General features: G+C 37.3%; 1 protein-coding gene across 1 annotated transcript in view; it reads left to right on the forward strand.

Annotated features, from left to right (window-relative positions):
• Window positions 1–26,363, forward strand: part of PIEZO2 (piezo type mechanosensitive ion channel component 2) — a 234,887-nt gene that overhangs the window by 23,648 nt on the left and 184,876 nt on the right. The gene's annotated exons all lie outside the window — the stretch shown is intronic.

Consider the following 26,363-nt stretch of genomic DNA (forward strand, 5'->3'; position numbering starts at 1 on the left):
TAAAATTATCATTTAGAGGGCACTCTGGGATAGGTTTATATTTACTTTATTGGCTGTAGAGTTTCCTCAGTAAGGTTCAGTTGATCTGGCATTCTCTAACTCTGGCATAGAGAGTTGTGTAGTGCTGCTTTGATTTGCAAGATAACTGTGGTATTCCATTCTGGAGGCAATCACATTTCAGCTAGGGGAAACTTAGCTCAGGATCTGGAGTCTTTGTAAGATCTTCATAAAAGTTTGAGATACTTGGGCAAGCTAGTAAGCGCAGCACTGGGATTTGTATTAATAAGATGATTTCACTTTAAGAAATTATTGCCTCATTATTGCCTTTAATAATATATTAGTTTAGTTTGCGAGACTTAGTTTTACAAAAAACTCAAAAGAGATGAGTCCAACCCCTTAGACTCTCAACTATGAAGTTACTGGCTTGAATCCCCACTTCAAACCCCTAACTATAGCTTGGCTCCAAAGCAACTCCAAAACAAAGATTTTGTTTTGTGATTTAAATCTGTAAATCCCTACATGAACACTCTGATTTCATATCTGAGAGGCTTGTTTTGGATTGCTCTGAACGGATTGAGAACTTTCCTGCTAAGCTGCACAAGACATTTTCAAATTAGTTAAACATGCCCATACAGAAGATTTAGATGCCATAACTTTTGATTTTAATTTCTTGTTATTGGAGGAGGGGAGGTTCAGCTTTTCTGGGTAGATAGAAGTGTGATGAGTAGGTGCTCATCTTTGGGCAAGACAGTGAAGGCTTTGCAGAGCAAGTAAAGTACTGACAGAATATTCCCTTGCTATTCAAATGGACAGGCACTGGAAACATACCTAGGCATCTGTTTAAGAAGTCAGAGGAGACTGTGTAAAATGTACAAATGTGTTGTTTTTGTGCACAGTCTCTATTCTAACTGATGTTTAAAGGTGAATGAGAGCAGCAAAAGCATTTTAATTTTGGCAGTTTCAAGAGTTTTCTTAAGAATTATTGGCCAATATGGATAGCTTTGCATTCCTTTGTGCTTTCCCCTGGCCCTCCCTGCTTCCACCTCTGCAGTGGGAAGACTATACTCTATCAAAATCAGGATTTCAGTTCATCTGATTTGTCTGTAAAATGTGCAAATCAGCTGCTAATTTTGAGTGTTATATTGACTCAATGATAAGAAGTAATTATGCTAAAGGGCTAGATCAGGGTAAGCCAAATAAAAATGTTATTACTGGAAGTAGTTTTGGGAAGACTGTTGCATCAGCAAAAGAAGTGTAACCTGATAATGGCAGTCTATGTTTTAGACCATTAAATGTAGAACAGTTACAAGGTCAAGGCAAAGTATTGAAATCCACATTTCAAATATATCCAATATTACAAAAGACTGATTAGAATATAGGACAAGCCAAAGACTGACTGATTTATTATCATCTTTGGCTTTTTGTTTGTTTGTTGGTTTGGAGCTTTTGCTTACCAGATCCTGACATTAATGCAATAATAATCTTTTGAAAACAAGTATTTCCTGGTGGAAACCTTACATTAATAAAATGAGCCAGACAGTAAATAGCTGGAAGCCTCAGTGACACTTTAAAACACTGTTTTATCTTTTCTAAAATTCTATCCTCTTTCCTTACTATTTTCTGTCTAGTTTTGTTGTAACTGGTCTTGTGGGTTTTGGTTTTTTTTGGGGGGGGAGATATGTTGTTTTTGTTGTTTTTGTTGTTTTGGGTTTTTTGTGGAGGAGGTGCTGTTGTGTTCTGCTTAACAGCTGAAATAAAGTTTAATTAGATTGTTAGAAAATTTAGATTTACTGTAATTGAACAGTGGACAGGTTCTCATTCCTGTGTTGCAGTGGTATAAGTCATGTTCACTTGCAACTATCTAAAATACTTGGATTTTTTTCAGAAATTTCTTAGTACTGTTAATATCTTTATGAATGTTTCCATCAGTTTCTTCACTCAAGTTTTCCTAAACACCTCTGCAGTTATATGACATCTCACCTCAGCAGCAAGTAAGCACTTTGGGCAGATCTTGGATAGGAGGTTAATGATAACCTTTCCTTGTACATCCGTATAAAAGCTAAGGGTCAAGGTTCTTCCATTTCCTTTTATTGAGGGCATTAGAAGGTCTCATGGAATAAGATCTTTTATTGTACTGCCTGGAAAATACTTGGCTTGACTGTTCTTAAGCAAGCTATCTCTGCATTCAGATATGTGACCAAGAAAATATATTCCTGAAGAAATATATTTGTGAAGAAAAATCTCCATTTTGTAAAGATGGGATCAGTTTTGGCTAGATGTTTTCCTGTGGCAGATCAGCCAAATTGTAGTTGGCCTCCACTGATACTCAAAAACAGCAATGGTCTGGACCTGAAACCAAGTGGAGTGCAACATGTTTTAGAATTATTTGCTTTCTCTGGGGACTGTAAAATCAGTCATTAACTTTACCAAATGTGTAACTTTTTTTTACAGTTGAATGCCTCTAATGATTAGTCTAAATCTTGAGCCAAAAACATCAGCATCACTGAGCACCAGGGAAGCCACTTCTTATTACATATACCCCTATGCTTGACTGTTGCAGGAAAATGATGATTGGAAAGAATAGTTCCTAAGGCAGGGTCCATTTTGTTACTACAAGTAATGGTGCTCATCAGCATCATAAGCACTTTGCAAGCCATATGAGGTAATTTATGGTGTTATGTGCTTAAATCAACAAGGTTCATTATGCAAAAAAAACTAGTTTGAGGTTTTGCTGCCTCCTTTGCTTCTTCTGACAGACTGAGTTTCTGTACAGGAGAAATACTGTGTAGGCAGTACAAATATGCTTTATCTGCTATTAAGATGATCTATTGTGTCCTAAACTTGAAGTTTTCTTCTACAAGCCTTTAGTTTCACTTCAGCACAAAAATATGACTGTTTAGAGGAAACCATTTTTAACCTCAGCTTCTTTATTTGGTGGTTTAACCTTTTCCAAATCTGCAAAACACAAATGACAGATGTGTAGCTGGAGACAATGTTCTGATTATGAAATAAGGACTTGGGCGAGGTTTGGCAGCCAAACCCAGGACGTGCACTCTTTAGTGACCTTTGGGGATTCTTTTTTTCATGGGCATATGGGAAGGAATAAGTTACTGGAATATGACATAAAAATCACGCATTTTAAACAATATTGAAAAAACATTTTACATATAATTGTGTAAAAGCTTGTCTTAATATTATTGTTGTGAGAATATTCAGATGGCTAGATGAGTACTTCCTTGTGCTGTTGTATATGTAAACAAAAAAATGAATAATAGAAATAAATAAGATGATTCTGGAAACTAGATGTCACTATGAAAGATGCAGGACAGTCTAGAGATAAGCCAGGTACAGGATTTACCATGGGAAAACACACATTTTTTATTCAATACCTACAATTCACATTTTAACTAAAACCCTCCTGTGCCCTCCAGACTGCTTGAAAAGTGCTTCAGTGATTATTTGTAAGCTAAGCAGTAGACCACTTTAGTAAAATGATATAAATGTCTCTCACAGCCTTACAAATAACAAAGTTTAAAATTTTGCTGACTTCCTCCTCCACCCAGTAAAACACATTGCTTTTTATTAAGACATATCTTCAAAGAAGAGTATTAGATTTGGAAGCTGAAAAATGGGTTTAGGCTGTGTCTTTGTCTGCTTGCTTTTAGATACTTAACTCTCACTTGAAGTATATAACTAGATGTATGAGAGATCATAATAATTGAGATTCAGCAATAAAACTCATTATGTTGCTAGATAAAATCTTTTGTGAATGCTCTGATGGATGTAATATTTGATGTAGGAATTAGGAAAATACATGGGGATTTTCCCCTATGATATTTGTTTGTTAAGGTTTCATGTACGCATGTCGATTTTTAATGCTGAATTCTTGTGACTGCTATGATGGCTTGGAATAGGTACCGCCAATTTTACTTTCTCAAATAGATGGTAGTTTTTGAAAAGCATTTTTCCACATGCACATATATCCTACCCTTTAAGTGTTGTGAGCAGATACTTTGTTTGACCTTCCAAATCTGGGGGAAAGTTGCACCTGGGAAATGGTAGCCTGCAAGGCTGATACTCACATGGCACTGAATATCACGAGGTTCATGAGTTGGTGCCCAATGCAGATTTGGAGATTGTTTCTCATACATTTCTTCTCTGAATGCTTCACCTTTCTTGAATTGACTGTGCTGGCTTAGACTCATTCTTAGCCCTTTGTCCTTGTGAAAAAAAGCAAATTTCATGCTTCCATCCATATTTAAAGAGGAGAAATCTATGTGGCCTTAATTTAAAACTGCAGTCAAAAATTCATCTGAGTAGAAATGCATGGAGTGCTTCATTGTGGGCTTGTATTCTACTTCTAGCTTGAAAATTTGAAGCAGAATTAAAAAAAAAAAAAAAAAGAAGGGTCCTGAGCAAATCTAAAATAATTCAAGCCCAATCATTTTCTTTATCTGTGGAACTCTTAAGTTATTTTTCTGGCACAATAACATTGTTTGTGTTTTGTACATATACAACACATTGCAATGGCAGACATTTGAAAAAAAAAGAAATTTAGAGGAAAGATTTGAGATGCAGTGCCATTTAAAAACAAGCATAAATTTTCAGTACAGTGCTGTGCAATAAAATTACATTGTATGTGAGACTTTGGTAGCAGCTGAATTTTTAGAATAGCTTGGTCTTACTTTAAAATACATATTGGGTTCCCTAAAATATTGTTAAGCTCACTTTTAAACATCAATTCATTTTGACTATGGTGATTTTCAGATGACTCACATTTAAAACAGTTTTGCTTATACATGGGAGATAGTCTCTTTAGTTAAAATGTTGCCAGGATTCATTATAAACTCTACTGTAAGCCAAACAAAATTGAGTAAAAAAATTGGCCTGGCTCGAAAATTGCCGTGTTTGCTCAAGTTTACAGGAAGTGTGTGAACCATGAATGCTTTTTGGATGATACCTATCTTCTCAAAAGTTAATACACTCAAAACACCCAAACTAAAAAACTTCACCTACAGTCTGTCACAAAAGTAAGTACTTAAATAACCCTAACGTTCTTATTTTAAAATTTCACCTTGAAGTTAACACTGTCTGTTATTTCATGTTGGAGAGTACAGAGGTAGTCAGTAATACCAATTATGTTCCTGATGTCTTCAGTTCAAGCTATGCAATGTTTGAGGTCAGTTATTTACTGTCTGCCACAGAACCATGCCAGTACATTTCTTGACTGGTGCTCAGCATTATGAATGCCACGTTGCTGGGAGCACTGCAGTCAGCAGGCCCTTGTCAAGTACTGGAAAACACAACCAAGCAGTACAGCAGAGCATTAAACCAGATCTACTTCTTTCCCCACTACCTGAGACATTTTGGATACGTGATTTTAGCTTAGTAAGTCATTTATCTCCCCTTGCACGTCATAGAAAATTAGCACAAGTGAATTATTTTCTGCTTTGATAACCTAGTGCTGCATTGTAATTCAAGAAGGGCCTAAAAAGGGGAGATGGCAACATGGCTATGTGTGTTGGCAATAAAGGAATTAATTTTTAGTTTTTTTAAATTTTTGTTAATGGAGGGAAAAGTCCATCAAGTGTACGTACATGCAGATGAAGGCATCATTCCTGTTACAGTGATATTCATAAATTATAACTGTATTGCCAGCAACCTCTTTGCGTATCTTTGTCCATCCTTTGCCAGTTTTGATCAAAAACTCTTTTAGGCCAGGTTTGTCTTGACAGGGACCTTGCTACTGAGGTCTGTATCTTTTCTTGAAATCTATATACCTTACCCAAGCTACTACTACCAATAAAACAAACACCCCACTTCTCCCCACGCCAAAAACATATTAGACAAGGCAGTGAGGAACATGGTCACAGAGCAAGAATTATTTTTCAGAAATGCAGAGAGAATGAGAATACTTAACTCTGTGGAGACTCTGGTTCTCAGGGAATGAGTCACACTTCTACCAGGTTATAGCCAAGTCAAACAAATGATGTCCAACAGATGACAAAAACGAAAATGAGTTTCTCATCCAGAGACCAAACCCATGATTATTATTCATAAATTAGCCAGGTCTGACCAATTAATCTTCTAAGTACTTTGAGATAATTGCGTGTTTTTAGTAGTACAGGAAATAACAGTAAGTGTCTGAAAAAGTATTTCATTAATTTTAAGCAGAGGAAAATCCTCACAGCAAATCCTGTGAAGTGGTTGGTGCTTTAAGAAATATATAAAAGTGATTATGGAGGGTAGACACCAAACTGACTCCAGTCAGTTTTAGTCTGAATCTGACAGATGATAAGGCATCCTATAACCAGGCCAGTTACTTCAGCCCTTTGGCAAACCGTGCCTCAGATAATTCCATGACAGTTTTCTGACCTCCCTCTCACCCTGTAACTTTTTTTCCACTCTAGGGAAAAGTGGAAAAGTAGACCAAAATCAAACCAGCACTGCAAGTGATCAGGCTTTTCTGAAGACAATTCAGTGCCATATTTTTGTGTTCATTTTGACTCCTAGGTTTGATTTCTGACTGTGCAGTGACACTCATCCTAGGATATATACCTAAAACAAAAGCCCACCTGTATTTCAGTGGTATATTCTGCCACAGCATTTGTGTTTTTTTTTCTTTTCATGTACTCGTAAGGGTGGAACAGCATTGTGTTTTAATCTAAAACGCACACTACTGCTCTCTCATTGTAATGCATCACCCCACCCTCCAGTAGGGAGGAGAATTGAGCAAAAAGGTAAACTTTGTGGATTGAGATAAGAACAGTTTAATATCTGAAATTAAGTGAAGTTTAATAATAATTACTGTCATTTTAATAATAATAATAATGACAGTAATAATAATAGTAATAATAATAGTAGTAGTAGTAGCAGTAGGAAAGGAATAAAACCCAAGAGAAACAAGTGATGCATAAAACAATTGCTTGCCATCTGCTGATTGATTCCCAGCCTGTCCCCAAGCAGCAATCTGTGTCTTCTGGCCAATTCCCTCTACTTTATAAACTAAGCATGACATTCTGTGGTATGGAACATCCTTGGGGCCAGTTTGGGTCAGCTGTCCTGGCTGTGCTTACCCTCTGAAATTTCTTGTGCACCTGCTCACTGGTGCACTAAATCCAAAATGCTGCTACTTAGCAGAAAATGACCTATCCCAGCCAAACCCAGGAGAAACAGCATGGGGTGTTTTGAACTGTACTGTTATTCACAGTAGAGTGCCCTGAAACCTCAGCTGAAACTGATGCTACTTCCTTAGGCAGGAAGCCTACTCACACAAAGGCATATTCAAAGCTCCAAGCTGCTTCCTTACAAATAGGAGGGACAAAGCGTGGGGTAGGAAGCAGAAGGTTAAGCACCATGTCACAAGTCAGTGACCTGCTCGGATGTGTGTGCTGTACCTAGCTGACTCTCAGCAAGCCTAAGTTAGGGAAATCATTAAAACTGTTGTGGTTCACAAGGGAATCAAGGAATAAGAAAGAACGTGGTAGTTATTGTACTGTGATGAGCATTACAGGAAATATGAAAGGGAAGCTTGTAAACACACACAGGCAGCCAAGAATATAGGCACATTCAATGAAAGAGGGTTGCTAAGTATTTGGGAACAATACTACTTTAAAAATGTGCACCCAATTTTGTCCTTGCACTCAGCTACTCACAAAAACATTTTCAGAGATGCCATCCCTTAGCTCTTGGAAACAAGAGATTAAGTGAGAGAAACGGTCTGCTCTCACCTGCAGCTAACACTTGAGTTTATTCTTCCTCCTCTCCTGCTGCCCTGTTGAGGCTCTTGATTGTCCCTCTGTGCTCCCCTGTTCCAGAGTGCTCTCCTGTCTGTTGTGGTCATGATGTGGATCAGAGATTGAGTCCTGCTTTTGGCACCGCTCTCCTGCTGGTTGTGTTTGCAGGACTTTGTATATTCTATTTAATAGCATAAGTAGTTATTGCCTGACAGGAAAATAGGATAATTATAGATTTTATATTTTTTAAAAATTATTAGAATTGGTGAGAGAAGCTAGGTCATTTGCAATCCTGGCCACATTTATTTTTTTGCCAAGACTGGACCTGTGCAATTCAAAACCTGACCCTGGTTCCCAAGCTGTTAATGGTGGGAGCAGGAGATTTGCTATTCTTCTAAGCAGTGACAGTATGAACCTCTTGGACTCAGGGCACACCTGTTAGGACTCGGAAAGGAAGGAGGCCGTTGAAGTTACAAATGTATTTGCTTTTAGAGGTATTTTACTAGTTAGTTTCTCCTTATCTGAATGTCCTGAAGTTTAAAGGCAAGCTGAAGGAAATGCTTCCCTGCAAAAACCTAAAGAAACTCTTAAAACTAGGTTTTTTTTAAGTGAAAGTGTTCCCCTTTTTAAAATCCTACTGAAGTCTGAGAAAAGGAGCATACAGAATGGTAATGAGATGGACATAAAATAGGGCATTCCATCTCCATTACAGAATTCATCCATCTTTCCGGAGTCCATCTGGTAGTTAAAGATAAATCAGTTTTTTCAGTGGAAAAGAAACAATATTTTTGAGCCCACATTGGATGTTTGCAGAAGGCTTCCTGCTGCCAAATTTTGTCTTCATGTTACCAATAGAGAGCTGTACAGAGTAATTTCATTTATGCTCTTAGACTGGAGGTGAGAAATGCAGTCTGACTGGGATGTAAAATTTCAGCAGAACATTGGGTATGTTTGCTAATGCTTCTTTACGTAAAACAGAGCATTGATTCTCATCCTCTTTGAACAGCATAGTGCAGTTGACTTCAGTGGAACAATGCTGATTCACACCAGCTCAAGCGTTCACCCTTCACATTCAGCTTTACAGTTCATTTTGGAAGAGCTGTGCCTCTTAAATCTTAAATTAATATATTGAGGTGCTTCAGTCTAGATTAGCTGGCTGATTTCCTAAGCCAATATATTATGTTTTATTTATAATATTCAGATTTTACAGACTGTGGATGTTTTCTCTTTCAGAAGGTAATAGATTTCAGTAAGAGAAAGAGCATTTAAGTTCTAGAAAATAATAAGGTAGTGTTATGTCTCATTCTTTTTGTATGGTTAAGCAAGCAACATTGTATGATGACTCAAAGTTTCTCTTAATTGTCTGTCATCTCTTCAAAGTAATTTTGGATGGCAGACAACACCTGTTCTGGTTTTTAGGCCCTTTAACCTTATTTCAAATTCCAAAATGTTTCCCTTCTGCGTTTAGTAGCCTGTAATTTCCATGTAAAAAAAAGATCCTTTTAATTTACGATGCCATTTCTTCTGCATGACACAGATCTGTTTTTACCTTCCTTTCAAAAAAATATTTATTTAAATACTGTGTTTTTATTCAGAACTGGTTTCTAGTACTTAATTCACCTTTCCAAAAATGACTTAGAGTCATTAGCTACTGTTGGTTACTCCATCTTTCTCCTACATTATTTCTGCTGCTGGAATCTGGGGGGGAGGAGGAGATAAGCACACATACATGTGCATGAAAGATTTTCCTCCTTGTCTTGCAATCCTTGAACCTGAAATACACTTCTGCAGTGAATGACTGCATTCCTGGAATCTTTTCACAGCCTACTTCTGTACAGACCCTTTTTAAACTGTGAACATCACTGACTTTTAACAGCACCATGCCAGGTTGCTTAACATACCCTCTTAACATGCCTGCTGGTACATTTGCACCAGACAGAATCTTTCCTAAGTCTCTTCTGCACTTCCATTGACCTTGAGACTTGGGATCTCTTCTGAATGCATAAAACCCTACAGTTATGGTAATACTTCAATTAGTATGTTGTTTGTGATCAGACAATACACTAAGGATGTTCATGGTATCCCTAATAATCCATTTGAGAAGGGCTGAGGTTATTAAAGGAAGAATTATGATTTTTTTACTGGCCTTAGTAAGACTTTGGGAACTATTTAGGTGACTGGGAGTAATTGAGAGACAGATTGTAGATAATGATTGCTGAATATTTTTCAAAATATGAAATAATTTCTTTATTATTCCTCTCCCTTTGTCCAGATGCCAGCTCTAGAAATTTCTAAGCTAATACAAGGCTTATGGATTCAAAGAAGAGTTTGTGCATTAGAGATATAAGCATAAATAAGAGTAGCCGTGAAAGGAAACATGTGAAGTGCTAGACCTTTCTGAAGGAGTTTGTGGAGAGAAGGTAGAATTCCAAGAGTAATTAGATGCCTAGTACTGCCTAACCTCCATATTAGATGTCCAAATAAAAACACTGATCCTCAAAATCTATGACCAGCTGCCAGCTGACCTCAAGTATCTCAAATTCCCAATACGTGAGCCATCTCCAGCAACGTTCCCTGTTTGGCTTGGCAAGGTTGTCAGGTATCAGTGTCACAGCTGTTGAAAGACATGGATTTGTACCCCTTGGGCTGTGCCCCCCAAGGACAGAAGCCAGTAGGTTCAAAGACAATGACTTGGGTAAGTGGTTACTGCATGAGGAAGTGAGGACAGCTGTGATCCAGGACTGTGGTTCATCTGGCCATTGGAGGGTGTCTGCTGGATCTGAGCAGGCACCTGGGTCTGGGCAGGCTCAGCCTGCAGCCTCTGATGGTGGTGCAGTGGGTAATGGGATATGAATCCCCTTAAGCAAGGGAAAAAGGTGACACTGAGTTGCCATGAACAAAGAGCTGGATGCTCTGATGTCCCAGAGAATATTCCTGAGCACTGGCAGTAGGTGGAAGCCTTGCCTGAGAGCCCTTGCACAGTTTAGTTTGTCATCTTCTTGTGGAGCATCCTCTATGAACTTATTTGTCCTCACAGTGTTATTCTCCCTTTTTGCATATTCTTACCATTGTCTTACTGTCAGCAGCAGAGGGGAAAAAACTAAAAATTGCATGACAGCACCCTGACATGTAAATATGATCACTGAAACACTTACAAATAAATATTATGGAGGATTGAAATGACTAAATGAGGGTGGTACTCTCAGTGCAATTGTCCCAGACACCTGCGCTTTCGTAAAGAAATCCACAAAAGATTGTTGGTTGAGGTGCATCACTGCTGTACCATCTTGCAATACATTTGCAATTATTACCAGTATTCTCTGGAAAATTTCTGTATTGCCAAAATCACCAAAATTCCCTGTAGAGATCTTTGGGTCTCTAAAAATGTCATCCTCAGAATACTGCTAACAGGAACTTTTTACTGTGCTCCAGTCTATTATCATTTGTGTTTTAGTAATTAGGTATTAAATCAGTCTAGGAAATTAATATTGGTTGAACTGATACTGTTTTGTACTAGATTTCTTTTCATTTTTCCTAAGCAAGAGATAATGGTAATGTGAAAGTTAAGCCAGAATTGTACTAATTATGTAAATCTCAAAATCATGAATTCAAAATTAAAATTTAAAGGAGGCTCCTTTAGCTTAAAGACAGAGAAAAGTTTGGCCAAATATTATTCATACCTAACGGAGATTTACTCAGCTGTAATTAAAATAACTAATGTACTTCAATCTAAGCCAAAGTTTGTTGTAATGACTTAAATATGTGGGATCATGTCTTGCTGATATGTTCATAATAATTTCATTACAAGATGGCTAGGATATGCTACCATGAGCTGGCTACATAGAAATGTGTTCACATATGAGCAGACAAGGTTGTAAATAAAAATGTTCATTCCTTCTGGGAGTCACTGTAAAATGCTTTTAAAAAATAAATAAAATTTACTCATTTTCTGAAGATTCATTACACTTGTCTGGAAAGAGTACAGTTTTCTGTAACTAAGGAACAGTTGACATACACAAGGAAACGTGGTATAATAATAAAGGAGAATACTGCTTCTCCCAGTGTCTGAGGAGGGCAGAAACCCAGAGAGCTGTTCAACTACTGTCATGGCAGGCTGTCTCACTCCCAGTGTTTGTGTTGGGCAGCAGTGGAGGGTCAGGGAGAGAAATATCCGTATTACACTGCTGGAAACTCAGCTCCTGTTGACAGTGAAGCAGAGCCAAGCTTCCAGGGGAGGGCATGCGTGTCCTTCGTGGGATGCCGAGGCAGAGCAGGCTGGTCTGTCCATCCTCACCAGTGCTGGGCAGCGTGGGCAGCAGGCAGGAGTCGCATGTCTCCCTGCAGGGTGCCCGGTGCAGTGGTTCTGCACTGGAGCCAAGGTGGGGCGGTGTTTAGGTTTTAATACCCCAGTGTTTGGGTGTGGCTCAGCACACACCTGAGGTGGTGCTGATGCAACTGTGCATCCCTGAGCGTGCTCAGACATCCATACAGACAGAGCTGTCCATTACACAGAGAGATCAAATGTTGCCGTGGTGGTGTTTGAACACAAACATGGTTATTTTAGCACGTGTTTGCAGGGTTGCATCACGTATATGTGGCAAAAAGCCCTGAATGTGCTCCAGGGGTTGTCCCCAGCAAACGGCCCTGAAGCATTTGTAGCAGGATTTTCTGTCATCTATTACACAAACTCCATGCTTGTATGAAATCAGTCAGTTTAGTCCTCCTTTGAAGTGTCACTAGCACTTCAGAGGATGCATGCTGATGCTGTGTGTTGTTGCTGTTCTTTCCCAACTTCCTTTCTCTTCCTGCTATTTGGTAATTTTCTATGAAAAAATCATAGTGAATAGTTTTTAATTCAGAGGAGTATGTGCTGTAACAAAATCAGATGCTTTTTTTTCCATGAGGAAATGTTGATATTTGCCAATGTGGAAATTCTTCACTGTAACATGTGGAAAAAAATATAAAGAAAATACCTAAGCTTTGGTAAGTTCAAACTAAATAGTTTTATTTTTGATTTCTTGAGCTGTACAGTGGCATTTCATCCTTCTTGCCAAGTGTTGTAAAAGTTCCTTTAGCGATGTGAATTTCAGCCTGAATTTTTTAACACTGGCAATCAAGAATAGAATCAGACTTCCACTTTCATGAGCTTTGTGAACATTGCTTCATATTAAATATTTTTAGTATGTTGTAGATTAAGAAAAGGTCTGAATTTGTCTGACTGGAAAATAGCTTAGGCTACTGACTGTACTGAAAACAGATGTGTTTTATTACAGGAGTATATATCTGTAAGTTTGTAGGGCTGGTTTTCTTTTTTTGGTTTTTTTTTTTTTTTTTTTGATTACACTGTATGTCAGGGTTTTAGTTAGGATGCTGGAGTACATCATCAAATACACATTTTCCTCCTCATTAACAAGTAAACAGTTTTTGAATTCTAATAATCCTGCAAAATTCACAGAAGTATGATCTTTTTTGACACCTCACTTTATTATACACTAACACATCATGTTGGAATCTGAATTATTTCTTTGTAAACACAGTTATACTTTAGTCTTACAGACCAGTAGCAAAATATTATGTATGAGAAAATTGAAAACAGGAAAATATTTAAAAACAAGACTAAATTTTAAAGTGTTTTAAATTTATGTTAAGTATGTGAAACAGCCATATACAGCCATATACAAACAGACATATACATTTGATTCTGATTGTGATATAGAGGTAATGCTGTATGAAGCAAAATCTTTCCTTTTCCAGTGTCCAAAATATGCCATGCTGGAGCTGTAGAAGGAAAAGTGTTTTCTTATAAATCTAAATCTAGATGACAAAATGGATTTGGTGTAGTTTTCCCTCTCAGCATACCAGTAAGACTATTAACTGTACTGTGGGCTGAGAAAAAATTGTCTGCTTCACCTGTATTTATGTGACCAATATATGTTTTTTACTTCTGTATGTACACAACTTTGTAAATACATATATGCTGCTAAACTGAAGCATGCCCATTTTTGTCTCCATACAAATTTCAAAAGCAAGCTTTGTTTCTTATTTCATAACAGTATTTTTGAGATTATCCAAAAGTAAAACCAATCTATATGAGTGAACATGCTTCAATTTCTTTCATATTAAAAAAGTACTCAATCTCTCCTTATCCTAAAAATAATTGTATTAAGAACTCTTAGGAATTTTTTTGGAGTCTTTCCAGTTTTTTTATAACAAGAGTAGTGACAATGAGATTATGCTAATTGCAGATTAGACTTTACTTCAGTGATGTCAGTGCTGTGACTTAGAGGACATTCAGAGGTCACATAGCCAAACAGGTTTTCTTCTTGCTTTCCCCACTTGAATCTCCATATATGACAGATAAAAATTAATTCTTTGATTGCTTTTCTTTTTGGAGAGATAGACAGACATAACTCACATTGGACCCAAGCTCAGGCTATCGGGGACGTTTGAAGACTGAAGTTTCTAGTTCCCTTTAACATTCAACAAAAGCTACAAAGTGCAGGATCACAAGGATCTTTTTGCTCACACTCCATAGCAAAGACCTGAAACTACTTGCTATAAAGTTGTAAAGAGAAAAGGAATATCTTCACACTTTATATCAGGCATAGTCTCCACATTTTATACCTCTTAATCATCCCTTTGTTCATTTGGGAGGTTTGTTTCTTTGTTGTTTGTTTTTAATATTTTGTCTGCAAAGACAACACCAGTGACCATTTAAAAATCATGAAACCATTTTAAAACCATGAAAACAGCAAGCTATTCTGCTGCACTTCCTTGCTTTGCAGAATGCTAAAGCTATACTGTGTAAAACATGGTAGTATATACATTCCAATCAATCTTACATACCCTTTCCATATTGTTACTCTCCCTAAGTGTTGACTTTCTAGTTCTACACCTAGGTTTCCTACCACAGGGAAAATTATTTAAAAGTGGTCCAGTAGCAACCCTTTCTAAAAAGCAGCTACAAGAAGAGGTGTAAATGGTGCAGCCTTCTATTCTAGTCCCTAGTGATTCTTGCAAGAGTTGTCTGAGTTTGTTGTCCCTCCTTCTGTCCAGGGGATGATTCCAAATCCTTCTACCAGAAAGGCAGATGTGTGAGAAATCCCAGCTGAATTGCAGTGATGTCTCATATACCACTATAGAGGCCTCTTGGATCCTGAAATGCTGCTTGGACAACAACTGAGCTACATGTGTGCAGAGCATAGATGCCAAATTCAGCTTCAGTGTTGAAGCAGTTTTACTACATTTGGCTGCTGGGTTCCCATAATTTTTGCTGTACGTGAAAGAATGAAACTACTGATCCTTTTATATCTACCCCAGTGAACAAAATGCCAGACATATAAGATCTAGTTGGACACAAGCATTAGTTAGCCAAGGTCTTGCAGTGAATGCTTGGTAATTGGTTAGCCTTTGAAAAAAAACTTGATAAAATCCCAGAGGACTGTAGAGAAGAACTCGAGTATTTATCTTAAAAGACTGCACATACTTTCTTTTGGGTAGTTTTTAATGTGTGGATTAAATAAGTTCATCTATGACAAACTTGATTCGTTACACAGTCTTTCTTACTGTAAGTTCCAGGTACTAGAATAGATAAATTGTGTTTTGAGATAATTTATTTATTCAGAAGCAAGCAGATAAAACTTCCAGTCTTTGAAAGTATCTGATATGACAAGAAAATTTTGAAGGTTATTTCCTGTAGTGGAGATAGCTGGAATTTCCAGATAACTATCACGTGTTTAAGAGGGCATGCATCTGGTAACCTTTATACTTTCAGTTGCATCTCTGAGGAAAAAAAAAATTGATCCTTTTAGTCAGCGAATGCACTGGTTTCCTTTTACCCCACTGGCATTCTTGTGGGACAAGTGTATATAAAAGTAAAATTTAAAAGAAAAATAATCAAATGTAGAAAAAACTACTGATCACTGAGCTGACACAGGCCCTTAGGAAATGCAATCGAGGGCTTGTGATATGTGAATCTGTGGAAACATTACTTCAGAGCCTCAGCAGATATTGAGAAAATAGATGGGAACATAAAGGAATGAAACGGAGAGTGAATTGATCTTTGTACTTCTGTATAAAGCCAAAAGCTGTCTGTATTTTGTAGTGGTGCCCTATCCCAAAGGGACTGTAGCAGAACTGGAAAAGAGTTTAGAGATGGTTGACAGGGGTAACTAAAGTACATGCAACAGCATCTGAGGAAGAGCTAAGCATGATGGGGAGCTTAGCATGATCCTAGCTAAGAAAATATGCACATGGAAGACTGTATGATTGATAGATACAAATTGATGGGTGATGGGGAAAGGATGAATAGTGACCAGTTTCTCTTTTTCTCATAATGTGAGAACTGGGAAGCAAAAGGATGTTTTTCATAGAGTGAGCCATTGACCTGTGGCAATACACACATTGTGCGTGCTGAAAATTCACATGATTGAGAAAGGCACTGGGGAAGTTCACATGGGAGATGTTTACTGAAAAGATCTGGTTCAAGCAATCTGAAAAAGATTAGAGACTTGGAGGGAGTGTTAATCTTCTTGTATGCTTACTCTGGACAACTTTTTACACTGCTGCTGATCACTTGGTGATAATAGACTTTTGGTTTGTACAGGTATCAATACAGATGTTCTTAGCTTCTTTTATGTTCACAGTTTCTAACATTTTCATAGTGGGCTGCAGGATGATGGATATTTCAGATTATGAGTTAGTTCCATGCCTGGCTTGGTTTTCTTCCCATTTTGACATGTCACTCTTTTTAGTTTCCTTTTAGTTTTCTCAGAAACTGATTTTTTATTACCTACTTAAAAATAATTATGAAAATTTTAAGGTAAACTTTCTCCCTTTTATTCTAGAGTTAGTTACATCCATATAATTAATAAAGTCAATAAATTTCTTAATCCAAATTTGTGTATTAATGTGTAACTCTTATCTTTCCTTTCCTCCCTTTGTAGTATCAAGAATTCATTTTATTCACAGAAGCAATTTAAGATTTCATAGTGTCATTGCCTGGTATGGATTCTATCTTTTATCCTGTAAGTGTCTGGACAATTGCCACTAAATGCCTGGCCCATGGTACCAACCATCCTAAGAGGGAAGAGCATCACTGTTCATTTATTACACAACTGTACATTTATCTGAAAGTCAGCTTACAGGCATGGGCTCGATTTACTGTAATGTTGGCCACTTTTTTTCTTTATGAGAAACAGAGTATTAGGGTCAAAATGGACTGTTTGATTCCCTCTGCAGTCATTGTCCAAAAACTGCAGCTGTTACTTTAATATGGAAATATGATGGTTCATTTATGGTCCTGAACTGTAGCCTTGTAAGGAAATTCATAGGTAACATTTTTGAGTTGAATGTGGTGGATTATTTCTGAAAAATTGCTTTGTCTGATCTACCTAGCACCCAACAGACTGTATTACAGCTATGTTTTTACACACAGAGATATTAAGAGAGGGGAACTGTTGGGTATGCATACATGGAATTGATATAATAGTGATAATACAGATGTAGTTGTTCTCTGCCTGGTTTGCAGGATGTTCAATGAATGGCTTTTGCATAGCTTTTGAAAGAAAACACTAGTGGTGCCACTTAGGAGTTCAGTGTTTCACTGAGCCTCACTCTTCCTTAGTAGAAGCCTTTTGTGAAATATTGAACAATGCTGTGATTTCTCCTCATGAAGACATCCAGTATTTATGTAAGCACAGTTGAGTTCTTTGTTGTCTAGATTACATGTGTATTTATAGACCACTCTCATGGTTTAACCCTGGCAGGCAGCTAAGCCACACCCAGCCACTCACTCACTTCCCCAGTGTGGCATGGGGCAGAAAGAAGAATAAAAGTGAGAAAACTTGTGGGTTGAGATAGTTTCACAGTAAAGCAAAAGCAATGTGCACAAGAAAAGCAAAACAAGGAATTCATTTAAATGGGCAGGCAGGTGTTCAGTCACCTTCAGGAAAACAGGGTTCCATCACATGAAACTGTGACTTGGGCAGAAACACTTTTAACTCCAAACTCTTCATCCCCCAGCTCCATATGTTGAGCATGACACCATTCAGTGTGGGTGGCCACTTTGGTCAGTTCAGGTCAGCTGCCATGGCTGTCCTCCCCTCCAGCTCCCAGACTTCTTGCAACTGGGCTGAAAAATAAATTAAAGTTATTATCAGCCAAAACTGATACACCCCAAGATGATGATTCCTCTGTTCCCATGACAGAATGTTTCCTGTAAACCTTTGTCAGAAGGTTGTTCCTCTGAAATTCCTCCATTTCATTGAAAACTAAATTTCTTGCATTGCCTAAAATTTCCTTCTACACATTTTCTCTGGTTTCCATAAAAATTTCCAAGCTTTGGTAGGCCTTACTATTTTCTATGGTAACTACCTGGACAGTCTTGTGCATGTAGTCCGTACGTGACTATCAGCCGTGTCTTAGTTTTTACCAATTTGCCAAGCATGTGAGTCAGATCTATTGGTCTGTGGTTCTCTTACTTCCTGCAACCTCATTCTCTGCGGAATTTTACAGAATATACAACATAGTTAGACTCTTAGGAAGTTTGTATTTTTTCTTAGAAAAACACACAATTTTGGTGAAAGGAAAAAAATTATGAAAAACTATCAGGTTCTCTTCCATTTGCCCACTGGAACAAGCATTTTGAAGGTAATTTTATTTTTTTCAGAGAGAAGAAAGTGTCAGTGGCTCGGGTGGCATTCAGGCATCACAGAATGTTCTCAAACACCAGGAAACTTTTAGAACCAAATCTCTTAGAGAAGTAATTTGCTTTTCTATCTTTCTGCTTCCCTGAAGCATCTGTGATAAAGGGAGGCAATGATGCTATGCCCTTGCATAGGTTACTTCAGCTCTATGTTGACAAGAGGGCTTAACATTTTTGAATGCAAAGCTGAAGTTGAAATGCCAATGCAGTTCAACTCAGGGACTCTTTAACTGGGTCATGAGCTCCTTTATGTCATGCTAGAGATACTGATGTTAAATTATTTGCAAAGCTCCTTTCTGAGCTGAAGCAACCACTAGAGCTTCTGGGAGAAGTTCTGCCAAAGGTAGAAATTCATACCACAGCTTCCAGTCCTTTGGGAAAACATCATGGTGTAGGGTTTGATTTGCCATAGTTGTATCAGCCCTATTTGCATAATTTTCTAGCCTTCCTCTCTCACTCCACCCTGCACCACATTTGTTTACTGCTTATGAACATGTGTTGGTAGGTATTCAAGAGAGAAAAATACTCTCCTCCTAGTAAATACAGATTTTTTTTGAAAATGTGGTTAACCTCTATAGCACATGCCCTGCTGCCATCTCCCATTGTCTGGGAGCTCTTTGGCCTCTCTGTTGTTGAAGGAACTTACTGCAGGATAATTGCCTGCTCTTTATGACACCGATAGAGGAATGAAGAAACTAAGTTGCAAGCACTGCTTCTAACAGACAATAATGACTGAATTAATTTGAATTCAAAATAAATATTATCTGGTAGTGGTTAACATGGAGATGCTTGTTCCACAAGGGAAGGAACTGGAACTCTGCATTAAAATTCTCAAATCCTCTTGTGAAAGAACAGGTCTGATTTAAAATTTCTCAGTTCATAGGCAGTAGTATCTGAGATCATGTTTGTTTCCTGTATTTAGCTTGGTGCAACCACCTGTCAAGTTATGAAGCAGACATCAAGTAGCTGTTATTTGCTTTGAAAGCTTATGAGTATCATCTGGAAAAAAAAAATGAATGGCCTAGTCCTGAGTCTTGTCTGAAAAAATATTTTATTAAGAAAATGGGTAAATTGCCTGTGTAAACTTGCAACTCAGAGATTATGAGTAGCTTGAACGATGGTATTGTCTATTGATGCAGAGGATACAGCTCAGTTCTAGTAGAATTCTGGGCATGAAAACTTCTAGGAAAAACAGGAAATCCTGCAAGAAGTTAGAGTAAGGAGACATTTATTATGCTATGCAGCACTTTTATGTTTTCATTTCTAAATATTTTTTTTAATTACACATAGCATTTTTGACTGTTTACCCAAGTCTGGTTGGCACTCCTGTGAAGTGTCTATCTCTAGAATAACTTTTTTTCCTTCTTAGAACTCTGTAGTATTTTTAAGAGAGAGAGAAGCGAAAAGAGAAATGTGAGGAAACTGGTTAGTGTATGAATAGGTCAACTGAACCTGCATTTTGTGTGATAATACACAGCCTGGAAAAATGTATCTTATTTTACTTTTCAAAGGTAAAATTTCAGTTAATTACATATCTTGTGATAAACTGTTGCAAATTCATGTGGCTCTATCATCTATGTAATATTCCAGTTTGAAATGCAACTAAATACATGATACTACAAAGAGCTGTTTGAAATTAAGGAATCAATCTTTTTTGTAAATTTATTAGAAAAGTTTTCTATTGGTCACAGTTGTACATTGTGACATTTGGCTACACATGGGAATAAGCGATACGTTCAGGAAAGCATGGACAAAACTGTTCAACCATTGCAAAGCTTTTGCTGAAAATTCTGAATCTAGAACTTGTAATTCTGTGGTCTGGATTTCAGTGTGGCTGATTGAACACACACATTTAAACATAGCTAAAATAATTGCATGAAGTCTTGAGCTGTTTGTGGATACGCATTTTGAGGTTTGGGTCTGGATAGCTACAGAATAGATGATAGCATTAGTTGCTTGATATTTTTGTCTTGCTGCTGAAAATCCAGTGAGTAAACCAAGTGGGTTTGTATTTTTACAGTGCTGTCTGCCCACTTTTAAGGCTTTGGTAAGCTGACATCCTCTGGGTAGAAGATGATATAAGATAGTCTTTGGGGGGAAAGGGAAATATTAATGCATTTTCTATTAAGCTAAATATAGATGTACTGCTAACTGTGCAGTTGAAGGATGGCATCGCTTTCAGTAGCACTTTTTTAACCATTCAGATAATTCCTGGCAGCTTCAGGATGATTTAAGCATTATCTTTTTAGAGTCTACTTAAGGTGTTCATGTAAGACTTTAGTCTTAATAGGAGCTGATATGCAGATACTTCGCTTGGTGGATCAATGACTTGACATTGCACAGTATAATTGCACAGTGTACAAGGCACACCATTATCAAATTTTATTCTTAGAATAGTCCTTCCAAAAAATTGCCTTCCTCTATCCATTGTTGATAGCTTTATCCCATTGCTTCAGCACCAAAGAGGCCAAAATTCTCAGCACAGCTGCCTTGTGCATGTAGAAATACAATGGATAATTTACATCTGGGAACCATTGTTTAATAATAGGTATAACTGCCACTGGCAAACATTTAGCATTGTTCTTACAGAATGTCAAACTGGAAGGCATTGTCTGTCTTCACATCCAAAAGTGCATGAGGAGGTGAAAACAATGAGATTATGCCTACCTGTAAGGAGAACTAGAGAAAATTAGCCATTAGAGGTGTCTAAAAGTATTTGGCTTCCACTGACTTGCAAGCTTGTACTTTAAGGCTGGGTCACATCAAGTATCGATACTCTAAGAGTGAAGCACTCAGCCTTATTTTGTGAACCTTTTATGCAACACTGAGAGCCCTTCAGTCCCTGTCCACATGCTCAAAGATGTGTATGTGTTTAAGTGCTTTCTAGGACAGGGCTAAATTGCTTTGTGCCTTGCAAATGTGACCCTGTAGTCATCTGGAAATCTCAGCTGAGTTTAGAACTCATAATTGATCCATTTTTTCATCTTGCATGGTCATCAGGAGGCGTCCTGCTGTGTTAAGTGTCAATTAGTATGCAATAGTAGTAGTGAATTCAGGAAAGGGAACTGGCCCACATTCTTTGGTGTTGCTGACTGCCCATACTGAAATACAAAGTTTTCCTGTTCAATGGAGGATGGATATAGCTTGTTTCATTCTTGTAAACTTCCCTTGGTGTGTAAATTTAAATGTGTAAAGTTGTGTTTGACACTTGTGGACAAAGTGGCTGATGTCCATGCTGAACTTAGTGATGACATTTTCCTCATGATTGTCTGGAACCAACAGTATTTTTATTGCCTCTGGACCTTTGGCAGAAACCAACTTCAAATCAGAACTCTTTTCTTGCATTTATGTCAATAAGGTAGTTGTGGTATCTTGGAACACTTAAAACAGAGCTAGCCAAGAGTGGGATTTCTTTATATGGGAAATTATGATGATTTGATTTTTTTTTTTCTTGCAGATCATATTACTCCAAAACTTCCAGATTTTTCCAAAAGACAAATATTGTGAATTAAATGTTTTCTTAATTTACCACCCCCAGCTGTGCCAATCTATAGTTCAGACGATGTTGGCAGATTCCTATTTGGAATCATGGAGCAGGAGATTTTTCTCTGGAACCTGGTTCCAGCTGGGCTCTGAGGTGATGTTAGGTTTCCTGATGGAAAGTCAAGAAGTTAAAATCAGTTGCTAGCTGAAATAAATTCTTTGGGACTGAGTCTGTGTGTGCTGCAAAGGTTTGAGCTCTATAGTTTTATGTTTATCACTTACTGATGAAGAGGCTTATGGAAAAATGTCCTGAATGGCTGAAATAGAGTATTTTTATTAGGTGAAGTGTCACTAGTTCAGAAGATAAATGCACATTAATATTTATCATTCACTGTGTGCTATCAGAGATTGTTATATGAAAAATGACTTTTGCTTTAGTATTTCATCTACTGTGATCTGAATAGATAGTGTTGTGTAAAAAAAATCCCAAACATAGCTATTCAAGAAGAATTGAGAGTGTTATAACAGTCTGGAGTACAGTATATGGCTAAAGAGATGTTGGAAATATCCCCAGATGAACAAACTTCAGAAAATGCAAAACTAAGGTTGCATTAAAAAAAAAAAAAACAACTATGAAAAGTAATAAAAACTTCAAATAAGATACTGAAGCACTTAAATATGCCATTTAGGTGAAGCCATGCAGCATATGTATGATTGTGATGATGGAATTACACTGTTGGAATAGTAAACAGTCTTTAATTAATTTTTAAATTCCATTTTGTCCTCCTTTATTCTCCCTTTTCTGATAACATTACAGCATTCAAATGGATACAGACCCTTTGAACTTACCAGCTTTGCATAGAGATACATCTATTAAAAATTACAAGATAAATTGTTAGCAGTATTATTCACTTTCTTAGAGATTCAAAAAATTCTTTGTCATGTCCCATAAATAGATCAGAATGAGGAAAAAAAGCAGTGTGGTATGAAAATGCACCTTGCAAAGAGTTGCCATATGATATGATATGATGTAATATATCAATCATGTATAATAGCTATCATATCATATCATATCATATCATATCATATCATATCATATCATATCAATCATATCATATCCTTTGTAATAGCCTAAGGCTCATGGTCATGTAAGACCTAATATATGTGATTTTTAAGCAGGTCTCAGGGACAACTGGTCATTCAGTTATTCCATGTCCCATTAGCACATCCTTGTGGTAGAAACTCTGAAGAAGTTCCAGGTGTACAAAAAAATTCTGACATACTTTTGCTGTTTTAGGGAAGAGGGTAGCAAAAAAAAATCAGAGGGCTACCTGCCTAGACATGATTGCACAAGAATTTTTCATTGTTGTTGGAAACAATGTGAGTAGCGTGCTCCAGCTTTGTGTTTGTCAATCACGTGTCAAGAGGTGCATGTGTGTGTTGGAGGCAGCAGTCCAATTAGAACACATTCAAATAATTGTACTGAGGTTACATGCCTGTGGCTGGGGGGACGTGCCATTACTAATCCAGCTCTTGGCTGGATTACCTTTGAAAAATAAGAAATTGATTCCTCTTCCACGTTTGAAAAGCTTTTGGCCCTCTTGAGTTCAGTTTAATGTTGCATCTGGGCTGAAGAGAAAGAGGGTAATGAAGCCTTCACATCCTGTCTGGCTTCCTGCAGGCTTGATCAGAGAGGAGAAAACCCTTTGCCAGGAGCTTTGAGATGTGCTGGGGTACATTTCTAGAGCTATATGCCAGGTTTTGGTCCCGCTGGGTACCATTAGAAATGACACCTGCAGTGACACCTGAAAGCAAGCCCACTTTTCTCAGTCCTTCAGCCCAGTTCTGAGACAAATGTTCTCTCTCCTTTCTAGCCTCCATAGTTTTGTCAGAAGTTGTTGGTGGAGTGAAATCAGAACCCAGTGCTCAAGCTTCAAACCGAGGTGTTTTGTCATGAGTTTTTTCTTTTTTTAGTCTTGTTGGACATACAGAAGCCTATACATTTAGGACATAAATGAAGGAATTGATATTGTGAATCCTGCTATTCGGCTGAGGCAATGTTCTCTTGCACATCTGTTCTGTCCACACAGCTTTCTGAACAATATATAACTCATTCTCTGTGGGATGTTCAGCTTCCATTCATGTCGCAAGGATTTTTACATTAGGGCAACTGAACAACTGAGGTATGTTTTAGCAAAGGAATTGTAAAGTTGAGAGTGAATTAGAATTTTAAAAAATCCGAGGAAGAAAAAGAAAATCTTTCTGCCTCATTGTAAGAAGCTCTATTTTATTTCAGCTGTCTCTTTTCTCACCATCTCAATTCTGTGTGCATGTGATTAATTTTTCCTTTGTGCCATTTAGAACCAAGTTTCCAGTAGAAAGAGAGAAATGTAAGTAAAAACATAGTTAAGTGGGTTTACCCAAACCCCACTATGAATTGAAACTCATCCCTTTTCCAAATCTGTCACTTCTTCTTCCTTAACATAAATTACGTATTCAGTAATTCACTTATTTTAGCACTCCCATTTCTCCCAAGTTGTTGATGTAGCTCCAAACTTTTGAAATCCGGGTCATAATATTTCTTACTTTTCTCCAAATACTTCTAGTTTCCAGTTTCTAGTTTCTGCTGGCACAGATGAATGTGGTGCAAGCAAAGTGCTCCTGCTCAGTAGAATCTGATGGTGGTCCTGTCCCACTGGTGGCTGTGAAGGGAGTGGCCCTTGAGGAATGCTGTAACCTGCTCTGAGCATACTCAGCTGCCTTTCAGATGTGTGTTTATCCTGCCATGTTTACCAGTACACTGAGAGACTATTTATTATCCTGAGTGTTAATAGTACTTTACATTTTTTTCCTAGCTTTGTGCAGAAGGAGATCTTTTTTCAACATTTCAGCATTTGAAGAAAATATTTTTGGCTTTTCTACAATTCTTAAAAGGATGACAGTTGTAAAAGACTTTTTTAAAAGAAATGGTTTGCTCAATTTACATTCAAAGATGTTTGTTTTCAAACTTGTAAGAAGTGAAGTCTGAAACTGAGATATATTTTGAAGTGATACAGAAATACTGAAAGATAGTCCTGATATTTTGGAAATTGAATATGCATTGACTAGTTGTATTGCATTTTTTCACATTTGGATGCTGACTCAGACCATTCTATCAAAAAAATTCAAATCTACTTCCACATGAAAAATTTGTTGCTTGATATCTATTAACTCCCAAGCACTGAGAAGAGTTTGTAACTTAGAACTTCATAAATCACCAGACTGTCTTTGAAATCTGTATATTTCGACACATTTCTAAAGTCCACAAAATTTGTATTGTCGAACTGTCTTTCTCCAGCTTTGGGACAGTTTTTTTTAGTTATATTTAGTTGTATTCTGAGGGCGTGGTGCTTGTTATACCATGAGCCTGGGATCTGGCAATGAAGAAGAGAAGCATCAAATATTGAAGCTTGCAAAAGAATTATAAAATACAGCAGTCCTTGAACTACTTTACATATGACATAATGTCAAACAAATTGTTTAATAATATGTAGCTTGTCATATGTTTGTTCTTCTAAAGCTTTTGAAAATATTACCTATTTTATTGTTTCTGCTTTTATAGTGCTTAGAAGTTGTTGTCCTAAGACAGAACACCAGGCCAGCTTCTGCAGAAGAAGAACAAAAAGTGGCCCAAAGATTTTAATATCCAGTCTTTTTGATGTAATGCTCTGGCACCCAGTTGTCTCTTTCCTGTGTGAAAACTGGTGACAAGTGAATAGTTCATACAAAGAGTGTATCTTGCAAATGTATCTTCCTTTTCGGACTGCAGGAAATTCATCCATGGGCTCATTCATACCATTTTAATTATTTTTGTAAAAATTACTTACTGTATTTAAAAAAAGAAGAGGGAAGTTTGTTACAGACATTTGTTATTCAAAATCTACACTCAGGATAGTGTTCTGGCAAAAATTTGGAGTCGGATGGAGGGAGATAGTCTATTACTTTCTAAAATTGTTGAATCATGCTTATCTCATTCTTTGCTTTATAAACTACTGTTTTGGCCATTGATGACCTATGCTTGAACTACAAAAAATCTAAATTTAAAATCTGGTTTATTGTCTAGATACAGAATGTGAACCACCATCTTCTTTCTAGTAGTTGTTCATAAAAATTGCTTGCAGAATAAGTATGAACAGAACAGGCTGCATGTGGCGTGAGCATTTCCTAGGTATATTCTGCTAGTTCTGCCCTCCATAGCCTTGGATGAGAATTTACAGCCTTGGATAAGAATTTCAGTAGTACTGTTTTTTAATCTGTAAACTAAAAAATTAAACTCAAATGCATGGAGCAGGTGGTATAAAATCTAGGTATAAAAAGCTTTAGAAGTAGAACTGTTACTGCAGATAGGTCAGGTAGGGTGATATTTAATGTTCTCTTTTATCAGCAATTCAATTTTGTCT

Source organism: Vidua chalybeata, chromosome 1 (assembly GCF_026979565.1).
Source record: "Vidua chalybeata isolate OUT-0048 chromosome 1, bVidCha1 merged haplotype, whole genome shotgun sequence".
Classification (NCBI taxonomy): Eukaryota; Metazoa; Chordata; class Aves; order Passeriformes; family Viduidae; genus Vidua; species Vidua chalybeata.